General features: G+C 39.9%; 1 pseudogene; it reads left to right on the forward strand.

Annotated features, from left to right (window-relative positions):
* The first annotated feature begins 3586 nt into the window (after positions 1 to 3586).
* LOC128123773 (olfactory receptor 4D10-like) lies at positions 3587 to 12459 on the forward strand (annotated as a pseudogene).
* The last annotated feature ends 1186 nt before the right edge of the window (positions 12460 to 13645 follow it).

The following is a 13645-nucleotide window of genomic DNA, read 5'->3' on the forward strand; positions in this document are numbered from 1 at the left end:
CAGCAAAATCTCTCAGGCAATATAAACTTTACAGTTTGGTTACATTCTGTTTTTCAAGTGAATGGTTACAATGAAAACAAGTAAAAATCCAGCATGTTTTTCATATCCCTTAACGTGATTAAACATTTTATGTATTACAGGTGAAAAACAAATTATCCCAAGAACCTATGAACATTCATACCCAAGCAACTTGTTACAGATTAACAGTGTGTAAGCAAGCAAGATATTCTTTTACTGGCAGGCTGTGTTTGTGGTTACAAAGAAAGGACCAATCACTTTATTATTTATCTTGAAAGGTAATCTTATAAGAAATGTTTTAAAAAATCATAAATCTAAACTTTTATATATGAAAAAGAATCAGTCAGCTCTACTTTAAATCTTTAGGGTGCATACCCACTCATCAATAGTTTTTTATATCAGGACATTGAGGGCAAAAATAGGTACAAGGAATTAATCATCACCTTTGGTCATCAACCAATCCTAGCAAGAAAGACACATCAGCTAGTAATAATTGGACTGCTTTGTTCTTGTTCCCTGACCTTAAAGAGTTCCTCATTCAACTATGTGCCTTTCTAAAACTTTAAATTATCTTCTTATTTATTTATTTATTTATTTATTTGCTCTGCCCATGACCTTGGGCTATATGGCCCGAAGGAGGTAGTGCTTCTTGCCTGAGGACATGACCTCTTAAAAGGAAAGTTAGAAGGGTCACAGTCTCTTCTTGGTGTTATCGGAGACTGGACAGCCAGGTGCATTCGCTCCTGGACAAAACAGAGGAAGATTTCAGCTGTTCACTCAGTTCTGTATTTTGTGAGTGTATTTCCCCTACTTATATCTTAATAAATTCCCTGATACCCCTTAAGCAGACTCCTGTGGATTTCTTGCATAATCTTCTTGGGTTTTTTCACCTCAAAGCTATTTGACAAAAATATCTTAGCCTAACTTTAAATTATTTTCAAAGCTTTGTTTCAGCTATGATTCATTCCAAAACCTGTGAACATATCTCTCAATATTAAGGTTAAAAGAATTTTTTAAAAATTAAAAGCTTAAAAAAATTTAAAAAGCTAAAAAAAAAAAAGAATTTAAGCTAACTGGGCTACTGGAACTCAATTGTTTTTCTTAATCATTAACCTCAGCCATAGTCTATATGGCTCCTCAATAGAAACTCACGTGTGTAGCTGTGTGGCACTTCCTTGTTTTATATTTTATCATCAAAACTCTATTTAAACTAACATTATTATTATCAGTTAGATAGTATAGCTTAGGAAGAAATCATCTTCATAATAATCCACAGGTAAAAATGCCCAGTAGAATGGGATGTTTCCATGAGATAAACACACCCATTCACACCATGCCAGATACCAGAGAAAGATGGCAGCAGCAAGCATGTGAAGGCACAGCAGAAGCAAAAGACATTTTGGAATCTGTGGTCTCAGGGCCTTGCCTATCTGAGGTTCACCCATCAAGGATCCGCCTCTTGGTGAGCTGATACCTTGAACTTCAATTGTCAGCTGCTGCTCCTCTGACACAGCCACCGGCAGAAATGAGTTCATTTCAGTATACAATTCTAGATAATAGTTCATCATTGTGTGGACATCAAGGTGACAGAAACTTCAAGCAGCTGGTCACACCACATCCACTGTCTAGAGCAGGAAGAAATGGATGCATGCCTGCTCGCTTGTTTGTGCTCAGCTCAATTTCTCTACTCTTATATAGGTCAGGAACCCCAACCTATGGAATAGTGCTGGGTCTACTCCCACAAATTAATTAAGATAATCCCTCACAGACATGCCCACAGGCCAACCCAATGTAGATAATCTCTCACTGAGACTCTCTTCCCAGGTGATTCTAGGTTGTGCCAAGTTGACAATTAAAGCTAATCATCACAATGACAGAGACAGGGAGAGTAGAACTAAGTGACTCAGTCCTGGACTGAGGGAGTGAGAGGGCAGACTTTATCACCCTAGAAATAACAATAACCAAGACTTCCTACCCCAAATGCCAGGACATTGCTTCTTACAATTTTTATTCTGCACAACAGTAGAGTTCATAAGAACAAATCTAGTGTATGAACAATTGTATCCATTTATCTCTATCTGAATATAAACTTAGGTCTCTCTAGCTCTCCCCAAAAGAAAGGTTTAAATGGAAAAATTGTGAGAAATGATTGACAGCTGTATTTTTATAAGCATGCTGTATAGCAACTTGAAGAGACAGACAAAAAGGTTCAAGAACCAGAACTATTTTCTGCTTGCTAAGGAAATAAAGATCTCTAAGACTGTTTAGGATTTAATTATCTTTTCTCATTTCCAGACAGCTTCATTCAAGATACCCATCACAACATACATACACAGGTGTGTGTATGTGTATATGTGTGTGTACATGTATATGTAGATGCAGACATGTATATTCAAATGTACAATTTTTATGTATTTGAAAACATCAAATAAGACCCTGGAACATTTTTAGGCATACAACAAGGCATGTTTCAACAAGAGCTAATTAAGTTAAGAATAAAAAGGGGGTTTGGTAACTCAATTGAGTACTAACCAAAATGTTGGGGTTTTTTTTTCATATAAGTTTTCTGTGTGTTTACATGTAGGTGTATACTTTAGCAACAATTTAATAATTCCCACTGAAACTCCATCACCACCAGGAAAAGTAGCCAGTTGATTTCCACTTTCTTGTCCAACAATAATCCTCTGCCTAGCTCTCATAATAGGGCTGGGACTAAGGGACCAGGACACTGCACAGGGGCCCTTGTGCAAAAAAATTAGAAGATACAAATCAAATAGATTCTTCCACTGCCTCTAAAGAATTCCAAACACCAGACAAAATATATCAATGTGCACACGACTGTTTTGATAACACTTTAATGAATCCCATTGAAACAACATCATCAAAACTACAATCAGTCTGCTACTGCTACTTTGTTTGCCATTCTTACATTAGGTCTGTAGCTGAGGGATTTGAATATAAGACAGGGACACATTGGCATAACCTTAAAGCTATTCCTTGTGTTTGCCCTTTCTTTCCTGAAAATGGAGAAAGACACTAAGACATTTAATCATCCAAAGAAATTACCTTCAGAAGCACATTTTTCAATAATTAACCTTACCAATTGTTTTGCATTGTACCTAATAACATAAAATTTTTCAATGAAATTTTAAGAGCAAAGGAAATTGATAAAGACATTAAATTACCAGCTAGTTTTAAGGTTGTACATATTAAAATTGAGATACTATTGCTGTATTTTAGGAATCTGACTGAATATTTTCTAGAGATAGCAAATACTTCAAACTAAAGATGATCATCTCACTGACAAACAAAACAAAGGTGAATGTTAAGTACTGGAAGGGGGAGGTATTAAGGAGAAAGCAAATCAGACCCCCAGGTTGGGCCAGAAGCTCGTGGTAGATTGTGGCCCCTGCAGACCCAAGAGTCCTGTGGGGGCAGGGTATTCCCTCTGTGTCCATCACCAATTCTTGTGAAGGGACTGGTCCTGTGGAACAATACCCACAGTATCTCTAAGATGCAGGGCAGCCCCATAATATCCCAGAAGAGTTCCAGTGAGGATCCAGTGACAATGGTGTACCAGAAACCAGAGGCCCTAAACCGAACCAGTGACTCATTGCAATGAACATTTGCTAGTAAAGCTGAGAGGACTAAAGAATGTACTATATGACACACCGAGACCCTCAATGCCACCAGGACAAATGAAGAGGTGTTGGAGAGGCAGGAAAGAGGAGGAGCAAAGAGGTTTTGTTGTTGTTTTTTTTTTTGTTTGTTTGTTTTGTTCTTATTTTTGTTTGCTTGCTTGCTTACTGTGTTTTGTTTTCTTTGATGTGGGAGTAGGGCACTGAAGGGGTGAGGGGAAGAAATGGAGGGACTGGAAGGTGAGTAGAATTGGGGTGCATGATGTGAAACTCTCAAAGAATCAGTAAAGTTAAATTTTAAAAAAGAAGAAGAAAGCAGTGAGCTTAAGGAGTCTTCCTGTATTTGTTGAAAGCCTTTGAGTTACATAGCACTGTGGCTGTCACATTTTAAAATCAATGTAAAAAGAGTTTCTTCCAAATGAGATTCTTCAAATGTTCTTGTGATACAAGATGAGAAACTACATCGATTGAATCTGTGCAGCAGGGAGAAAACAATATGTCTTCCATTCTATTAGAGTTTGGGAGAGAAGCCACAAGGCAAGCAGGCTATAAATCCTGGCAGCTGCCAGAAGGGATGAGAGGGAGAGGCAGTTACACCTTTTGAGTTAGAGCAAGCCGTGGAGGGCTGCATGCAGCTGTTCATGGGAATCTTCAAAGAAAAGTGTGGGAAACCCTGAGTGTCAGAACAAGTGTGCTTGGGGTCTTGATCAGTCTCCAAAAACAGAGTAGAAAGGAGGAAAAGCAAAGTTATGATTTTTGACTTAGAATTCAAAAGGAAGCAGGCTTAGCAGCAAAGATCTGCAGAGTAATAGTCGTGTCTCACTTTTTATCCTGCATTAAATCTTTAAATTTGCACAAATCATTTTCTTTTCTTAAACTATAAATACACTAGCAATATCATCAAATTTATAGTTACATATCTTAATTTTTAACATGTATTAATTATACTTACTAATGGGATTCAATGTGGTAACACATAAGCTTTCAGCATGCACTAAGTCCAGCCTCTTTTTCTCCACCCTTCACACACACACACACACACACACACACACACACACACACACACACACACACACACGCATGCGCACACACACACACATGCTCAGACACATGTGTGCTCATGTGCACATACATACCTCTCAACCTCCATTAATAACTATTCTACTTTCAGACCATTTTTTTCACCCTCTATATCTGAAAGGTAGAACATGAATGTGGCAGTTTGATGAAAATGACTCCCATAAGTCCATGGAGAGTGGCATCATTAGGAGGTGTGGCCTTGTTGGAGTATATGTGACCTTGTTGGAGGAAGTATGTCACTAGGGGTGGGCTTTGAGGGTTCAGAAGCTCAAGCCAGGCCCAATGGCTCATTTTCTCTTCCTGCTGCCTGCAGATCCTGATGTAGAATTCTCTGATACCTCTTCAGCACCATGTCTACCTATGTGCCACTGTATTTCCCACCATGATAACAATGGACTAAACCTCTGAACTGTAAGCCAGCCCCAATTAAATGTTTTTCTTAAGAGGATTGTCGTGGTCATAGTGTCTCTTCACAGCAATAGAAACCCTAACTAAGACAATGAACCACTCATCTTTCTGTGTCTGGTTTATTTTATTTAGCATAATTTTGTCCATTTCCATCTGTCTATCTAAACATATTTGAACATTTCAAAAAATATTCTGTGTACAAGGCAAAAAAATTATTATAATCCAAAAATTCCCTTGATGCTAAGTGTGGTAGTATAACCCTCTAATACCAATATTTGAGAGGCTGAAAGAGGGGGGTAGAAATTTTATAGCCACACTGAGCTATGTACATAATATGACCCTATAATTCTCAGAGATGACCAATAACAGCTTATAAAAACAAAACATTATTCTTTACCAAGGCTTGTTATTTTTTATTTGTGTCTCTGTGTGTGTATGCTTATGTGTGTGAGTGGTCATGGGGCCATAAGGGAACACTGAACCCCCAGAAGCTAGCTATCACTGCAGGTGTTTGTAAGCTGCCCAATTACATGCTGAAAACCAAACTCAGGTCCTTTATAAGAGCAGTATATGCCTTTAACTACTGAACCATCTCTCCAGCCCATATCTTCTTTGAAGCAATTGGTGCTGCCAGGAGTAGACATGTCTCACTGTCCATAAAAGTCTACATTCTTAAAACATTTTAAATGCCATATTCTGTAGGTCTTTGAAGTGTTTGAAGACTACCTACCTAATTGAAATACATCTATGTATACCTAGAAAACTGAACTAACATGACTATAAGTTTGATTATCATAGATGACTAATTATTAATCTGTATTTCTTAATTATACATTATAATTTAAATTTTAAATGAATTGCATAAGCATAATACCTTAAACAAGAGTAGAAAATACATACAGTATAACAAAATTAACTTTAAATTTGTATCAATGAACCAAATCCAGCCAGGTGGTGGTGGCACATGCCTTTAATCCCAGCACTTGGGAGGCAGAGTCAGGTGGCTCTCTGTGAGTTCAAGGCCAGCCTGGTCTACAGAGAGAGAGCCAGGACAGGCACCAAAACTATATGGAGAAACCCTGTCTGGAAAAAAAATCCATGTCAATGTAAAGTATTTTGATATTAACAGTTGTTTTCTGGATCAAGGTAGATTCAATAATCTACCCTTTTGTCATATCATTTCTATATCATACATTTCTATATCATATCCTCCTTTCTTCTTTTAGAAAGAGATTGACTATGACCAATAACAATTTGTAATCAACCCCTAAACAAAGACAAACATACATAATCCATTTTTTGGGAATGTGGGTATAGTTTTCTAGGCTACTTCCTACTGATTGGGGGCACTACTAATCTTATAGGAACCCTAAGAGAATTCAGAATAATAGTCAAGTCCTGGGAAGACCTGTTATAATCTTTGTCAAGGTTTAGGAGGTCTCACTTGATCAAATCTGATCCATCTTAACCTGAAACAAATCCACAGCCTCTTGCTTCCTGTGGAAACAAAAGTAGAACCTCCTTTCCGAAGCAACATATCCTTATATCCAAATTTTGAAGTCAAGATATCATATATATATATATATATATATATATATATATATATATATATATATATATGTATATATATGTATATATATATGTATATATATATGTATATATATATATATATATGTTTAACTTAACAGCCTTTACAATCAAATGTCTTTCTTCAGTTAGCTCATTAACAGTAAAAAAAATTTTAAATAAAACACAATAATCCAGACACTCTGTGTATTTTCCATCTTTATGTGGCTTATTTCTTTTATATTATTTTTATTGTCTCTTTAATGACTTTATTTTTTAAAATTATTTATTTCAAATTATTTATTTCTCTGCCGGCAATGGTCGAGAGACAGCCCGAACTGACCTACTCTGGTGATGGGATGGCCAAACACCCTAATTGTTGTGCTAGAAACCTCATCCAACTACTGAGGGATCTGGATGCAGAGATCCATGACTAGGCCCTGGGTGGATCTCTGGGAGTCCAATCAACGAGAATGAGGAGGGTTTATATGAGCGAGAATTGTTGAGACCAAGATTGGATAAAGCACAGGGACAAATAGCCAAATGAATGGAAACACATGAACTATGAACCAATGGCTGAGGGGTCCACACTGGATCAGGCCCTCCGAATGGGTGAGACAGTTGATTGGCTTGATCTGTTTGGGAGGCATCCAGGCAGTGGGACCAGATCTTGTGCTCATTGCATGAGTTGGCTGTTTGAAACCTGGGGCCTATGCAGGATTGTTTGGCTTGGCCTGGGAGGAGGGGACTAGACCTACCTGGACTGAGTCTACCAGGTTGACCTCAGTCTGTGGGGAAGGCTTTGCCCTGGAGGAGATGGGAATGGGGGGGGGGGGCATTGGGGGGAAGGTGAGGGGGGACGGGAGGGGGGAGAACAAGGGAATCCGTGACCGATATGTAGAACTGAATTGTATTGCAAAATAAATTAAAATAAATTAAAAAAAAATAAAAAATAAAAAAAATAAAAAAAAAAATTATTTATTTCTTTATATAACTGCCTATACTCATTTTCCTCTCTTCTAAGCCTATGTACATTTTTACAAACACTGCAAACTGTTTAGAGGTTTTTTTTCCATCTGAATCTGTCTTATTGTATATCTATAATCCTTCCAAAGTAACATATCGTTTTCTGACCAGGAGAGATTTTGAACTGTTAAGCTGCTGTGGCTAGGATGAAAATGGCAGCAGCCCTGGCTGCTGGCTCCACCCACTTGGTTTTTCAACATGGTGCAGGTACCAAGGAGTCATGCTTACCTCCCCAATTCTGGGAAGCAGTATTAAGTAGTATGACTGTGTTTTGTGATCCCAAGCCAGCAGGCAGTGGCTGGGAGAAGCCTTTTTGTATTGAGGCCAGTGAGAGACTGCAGGAGCCTGCCATGTTGCCACTGAAGCCCACTGTAACCAGGGGACGCATCTCTGTATCACCAGCTGGTAAGGAGAGACACGAACTAGGGAGCTGTTTTTAGCTCCATTTAGAACCCTTTTTTAAAGCTTTCTCAGATTTTAAGTGGAAATTCTTGCCCCACATTGGTCGCCAAATGTAGCTAGAAGTTTTCTTGTGTCCTGCCTGGTCCCATGGCTGCCAGGTCCCAAGTAAACACAGAGAGACTTACATTAATTACAAATTGTATGTCCTATGGCTCAGGTACATTGTTAACCAGCTCTTATAACTTAATTCAACCCATTTCTATTAATCTATGTCTTGCCACATGGTTTCATGGCGTTACCTGTTCTCTCACATCTTGCTTCTCCTGGCAGTGGCTTGCAGCTTCTGCTGTGACCCCACCCTTCTTCATCTCCATCTTCAGTTTGAATGTACCACATAACCTTATTCTGCTTTGCCATTGGCCAAACAGCTTTACTTATCAACTAATGAGAGTAACACATATTCACAGCATACTGAAAGACATCCCACAGCACTTATTTATTGTGATCCCATCACTGTATTAGCCCCATTTAAAGGGGGAAAGAGGCAGGAGCAGTATGATGCAGTAGGTCATTGTCCTTTTCTGGTCTCCATCCTCAAATGAGAACCACAAAATTTCATCACAGCTCTAAGAACACTCTCCACCATTTGCTACTAAACACATGGGTCAGAATTGAGGGCCAAGTTATCAAGGGAATTAATTGTTCCTTCTCCCCATGGAGAAACATTTTACAATCTTGCAAGAAACCAGAGTCCAGTATGCTGTGGGATGGTCTGTATGTCAAGTGTGTTGCTGATTGGTCAATAAATAAATCACTGGCCAGTGGCCAGGCAGGAAGTATAGGCGGGACAAGGAGGAGAATAAAGCTGGGAAGTGAAGGCTGAGTCAGAGACACTGCTAGCCGCCATGATGACAAACAGCATGTGAAGATGCCGGTAAGCCACGAGCCACGTGGCAAGGTATAGATTTATAGAAATGGATTAATTTAAGCTATAAGAACAGTTAGCAAGAAGCCTGCCACGGCCATACAGTTTGTAAGCAATATAAGTCTCTGTGTTTACTTGGTTGGGTCTGATGGCTGTGGGACTGGCAGGTGACAAAGATTTGTCCTGACTGTGGGCAAGGCAGGAAAACTCTAGCTACACCAGTAGGCTTAGATCAGTTGTTGGTCAACAAAACAATACCTAAGAGCCACAGAATATAAAATAACACATTTATCACTGAGTTAATATGACAAGTGATTGTCTGTGACGAATAAAAATTAAAAATCTCCTTTCACTCCACACTCCCCTACACTACAACTACATCACATGTTTAGTGTTCTCTCGGTAGTCATGTTATTTCACAACTGATCAGCCTTCTGTGAATTCTTTTCTTTGTATTATACATTTCTGCCCCAGTTCTTAGTAAGTCATCCAGCCTGTAAGAAACTTTTAGCTCTTCTGGTAACCTTTCAGAACCAGCCCTAGATAAGACTCTGCTGTACCAAAGCACTGGTTCCAATGGCTATTGGTGCACTTAAATATTGGTATTTTCCACCAGACTGAACACTGCTTCAGCAGACCTTCGCTGCATGTGCACGCATGTGTGCATGTGTGTGTATGTCTGTTTTTGTGTGTGTATGTGTGTGTTGCTAGAATAATCCCTGTCCCAACCTTGCTGTGCGCATCATAAACTATGTGAGCACAGAGTGAAGGGCTCACTGAATATATGCATTCCCACTTCCTAATAAACATGGCATCAGGAACGCAATTGACTCTAACTTCAGGGAACTCAGTTTCTCCTGCACAGGGTTACTGTGGTGCTGCAGGTGGGTGAGAGAATGGGTTGTGCCAGTTCCTAGTTTATCTGGAACGCTGTGGCTTCTAAAACAAATAGCTCATCTTGAACTGTTTTCTGCTCTTTCCTCTAAACTTGAGGTGAAAATTTAGTTCCATCCTGCTGGATGCTTAAAAAATGGTGGTTATGGCAAGTGCAATGGCTCTGGAGCTAGACAATAGCACCTTTAATTCAGTCTCCCAATGAGCACATTGCTGTGAGTTTGGAGAAAGGAGCTTGCTTTTCATCTTTTTCTTCCTATTTAGGGAATAAGTAAAAGCCTCTTCTTCACACAGACATATATACTACAAGGCACCTTAGGTTTTGGCATGAGGAGACTCCCAAGGGCAATATCACTCTGCAACTGCTTTATCTCAGCAACGGGAAAACGGGATCTGATGATGGTGCAGACAGTAGAGATGAGGGAGGAACACAGCAGAAGAGGGAAGCAGATCTCCAGTTGGCTCCTATGTTTAGGCAGAAGCTAAAACTGGAACACCCACATTAAGACCCAGGAAGCTACACCTTTCTGTCCTACTGCCCTCCTGTGAGTCCCCCTCAACTCCTGCCCAGCTTCCTCCTCCTCCTTGATTGATGGTTCACAGTCAATGAAAGACCCCATTGTTCAGTGAGTTGAGGGCAGAATAGGGAAGAGGTTTTAAAAAGTGTTCCAATGTCTCCTATAGAAGTCTCTATACCGCCTCCCCCACTCTATGTAAACTTAGATTCTCCCTTTAATGAAAATAAATCATCTTCCAGAGAACTTGCAGACTCTCCTATGTGTTTTTGCCCAAGTACCTTCCTGGACAATGTAGAAAACAACTGATAATAATTATAACAAATGGGGGACAGTTAACCTGAACATGGTCCTTTCACTTCAAGCTCTTAGGAAAGCCAGAACCTTTGACCCTGAAAATAGTGTAACTGACTAAGAGAGTTGAAAAGATCTTACTAAAGCAAAACAAATGGAGAAAGGGTACAGTTAGTGCGTGGGAAGTTTGACACCAAAGCATCAAATTAAGCCTTTATAATGTTGTGGTGGGAGAAGAGCATGAATGACAGTGTGCAAGTGCACGTGCATGGCAGAGGCCAGAATAGGATGCCGTACGTCTTACTTTATTGTTCTCTGCCTTATTGCCTTGAAAAAGAGGTCTCTGGGTGAACAGGAAACGCTACACAGTCATCAGGATTCTCCCATCTCCACCCCCAGTGCTAGAGTTATAGGCACTGACTGACACATCTGGCTTTTTATGTAGGTCCTGGGAACTAAACTTGGGTTTTCACGCTTGCAAAGCAAGTGCTCTTACTGGCTGAGCCATCACCCCAGCCACCAATGCCCTTGATAATTTTTATTTTGTACAAATGCTACGCAGTCTATTTTCATTCCCAACAGTCGTCAGTTAAAAAAAATTATTGAATGATTTTGCATGTAATAATTTGAAGTGATCACCAAACTAATTACATTCTTTAAAATGTACACAACTAGACTAATTTCAGTATATAAACTGAAATTATTTATTCAATATAATTGAATATTTACATATTGAAACATATTCAATATAATTGAATGATTATACATTGAAATAATTGATTCAATATATTGAACTAAATTGAATGTGTGTGTGTGTGTGTGTGTGTGTGTGTGTGTGTGTGTGTATGACCCAGAGTCAAAAAGTGAGTGTGGTGCTGTTTCTTTTCCTTCTCCTGATGTATGTGACAACTCTGCTGGGGAACCTCCTCATCATGGTCACCGTGACCTGTGAGTCTCGCCTTCACACCCCCATGTATTTCTTGCTCAGGAATTTGTCTATTGCCGACATCTGCTTTTCCTCCATCACTGCCCCCAAGGTTCTGGTGGACCTTCTCTCAAACAGAAAGATTATCTCTTTTGATGGTTGCCTCACTCAGATGTTCTTCTTCCACCTTATTGAACGGGTGGATGTGTTTTCCCTGTCAATGATGGCTCTAGATTGATATGTGGCCATCATGAGCAGGGGCTGTTGCATTGGCTTAATAGTGGCCTCCTGGGTGGGAGGCTTTGTCCACTCCATTGTGCAGATTTCTCTCTTGCTGACACTTCCGTACTCTGGACCCACTGTTCTTGACACTTTCTACTGTGATGTCCCTCAGGTCATCAAACTTGCCTGTATAGACATCTTTGTCCTGGAGCTGCTGATGAGTTCCAATAAGGAATGCTCACCACACTGTGGTTTTTCTTGTCCCTGGTATCATACATAACATATTATTGTTGCTGAGGTCTCAGTCAGGAGAAGGAAGGAAGGAAGCCATCTCCACCTGCACCTGCTTCATCACTGTGGTCACCCGGTATTTTGTGCCCTGCATTTTTGTGTTTGTCCTCCCCAGGAATAAAGTCATTTCTGTCCTTTGTAGTTATCACCCCATTGCTCAACTCCTTGATCTACACTCTGAGGAATCAGGAGATAAAGTCAGCCATGAGGAGACTCAGGAAAAGACTTGGACTTTCTGATGGAACAGAGAAGTAAATAGCTCCTGCCTATCACTGCCTTTGAAAACGTTTGCACTTCAGATACATACAAACTACTGATTTCTGAGTAGTTTTTCTGCTTTTACTAAGATACACTTGACTTTCAAAGATCTCATTGGTATTATATTTCATGTTATAAAAGAAAATTAAAAAATGAAATTGTTAGCTGGGAAATGGATATTTCTTTTGTAACACAGCCTTGGAAGAAATAGAAGAAACTGAATCAAAAGACACTCAGACATTCTAGCACTGTGACCCAGGAGGGAATTAAGACACATATCAGAAGCACAATGCACCAGGGGCTCTAGGACTTTATAATGTCTTCCATGAAGTTATCACATGTATGAGGTGACAAATCCAAATTCAGTTTCTCCTACAAATCACTATCAGTTGAAGACATAATCTAAAGCCCCCTGTGATGGTTAGCTTTAATGTTCGACTTGCCACAACCTAGACTCACCTGGGAAGAGATTCTCATGATGCATTGTTCACATCGGGTTGTCCTGTATGCATCTCTATGGGAGATTGTCTTAATTATGATAATATAAGAATATTCAGCCCAATGTGGGTGCCACCATTTGGCATGGAAAGGTAGAGTTGAGCACAAGCAAGCAAGCAAGCAAGAAATCAAGCATGTCCTCAGGTCCTTACACCTTCCTCAGCTTTTCCCAGAAGGGAGCTGGAATATGCACATGCAATGGGTCCATTCTGCACTTTCCCACCTTTTGACTGGGGTGGCCAGGTCTTAAACACTTAAGAAAGAACAGGCTAGAAGCAGAGACATGCTATTAGCTTAATACTTAAAAGGCCAGGTTGAGCCCTTTCAGTATCAGTTCCTGCTCTGGGACTTATGAAACACCAACCCTAGGGCACTGAAGCCCCAAGGGAGAGGTGGCCACCAACTACCTATTGTTTATGTTGAATATTTGTTTAGCTATGGAAAGATGTGTTGCTATTTCACCTTGCCTGCCTAAGGCACCTGATTGGTCCAATAAAAAGCTGAATGGCCAATAGCAAAGGAAGAGGTATAGGCAGGCCTTCTGGGCAGGGAGAGTAGGTAGGAGGAGGAATTTAGGCTAGGGGGAAGAAAGAAAAAGAGACATCAGGAGACTTGAGGGGCCACCCAGCCAGACACAGAGGCAACAGGAAAGTAGGACATACAGAATGAAAGAAAGGTTAAAAGC

The sequence above is a fragment of the Peromyscus californicus genome, unplaced genomic scaffold (assembly GCF_007827085.1).
Source record: "Peromyscus californicus insignis strain IS unplaced genomic scaffold, ASM782708v3 Scaffold_4__1_contigs__length_199733344, whole genome shotgun sequence".
Taxonomy (NCBI): Eukaryota; Metazoa; Chordata; class Mammalia; order Rodentia; family Cricetidae; genus Peromyscus; species Peromyscus californicus.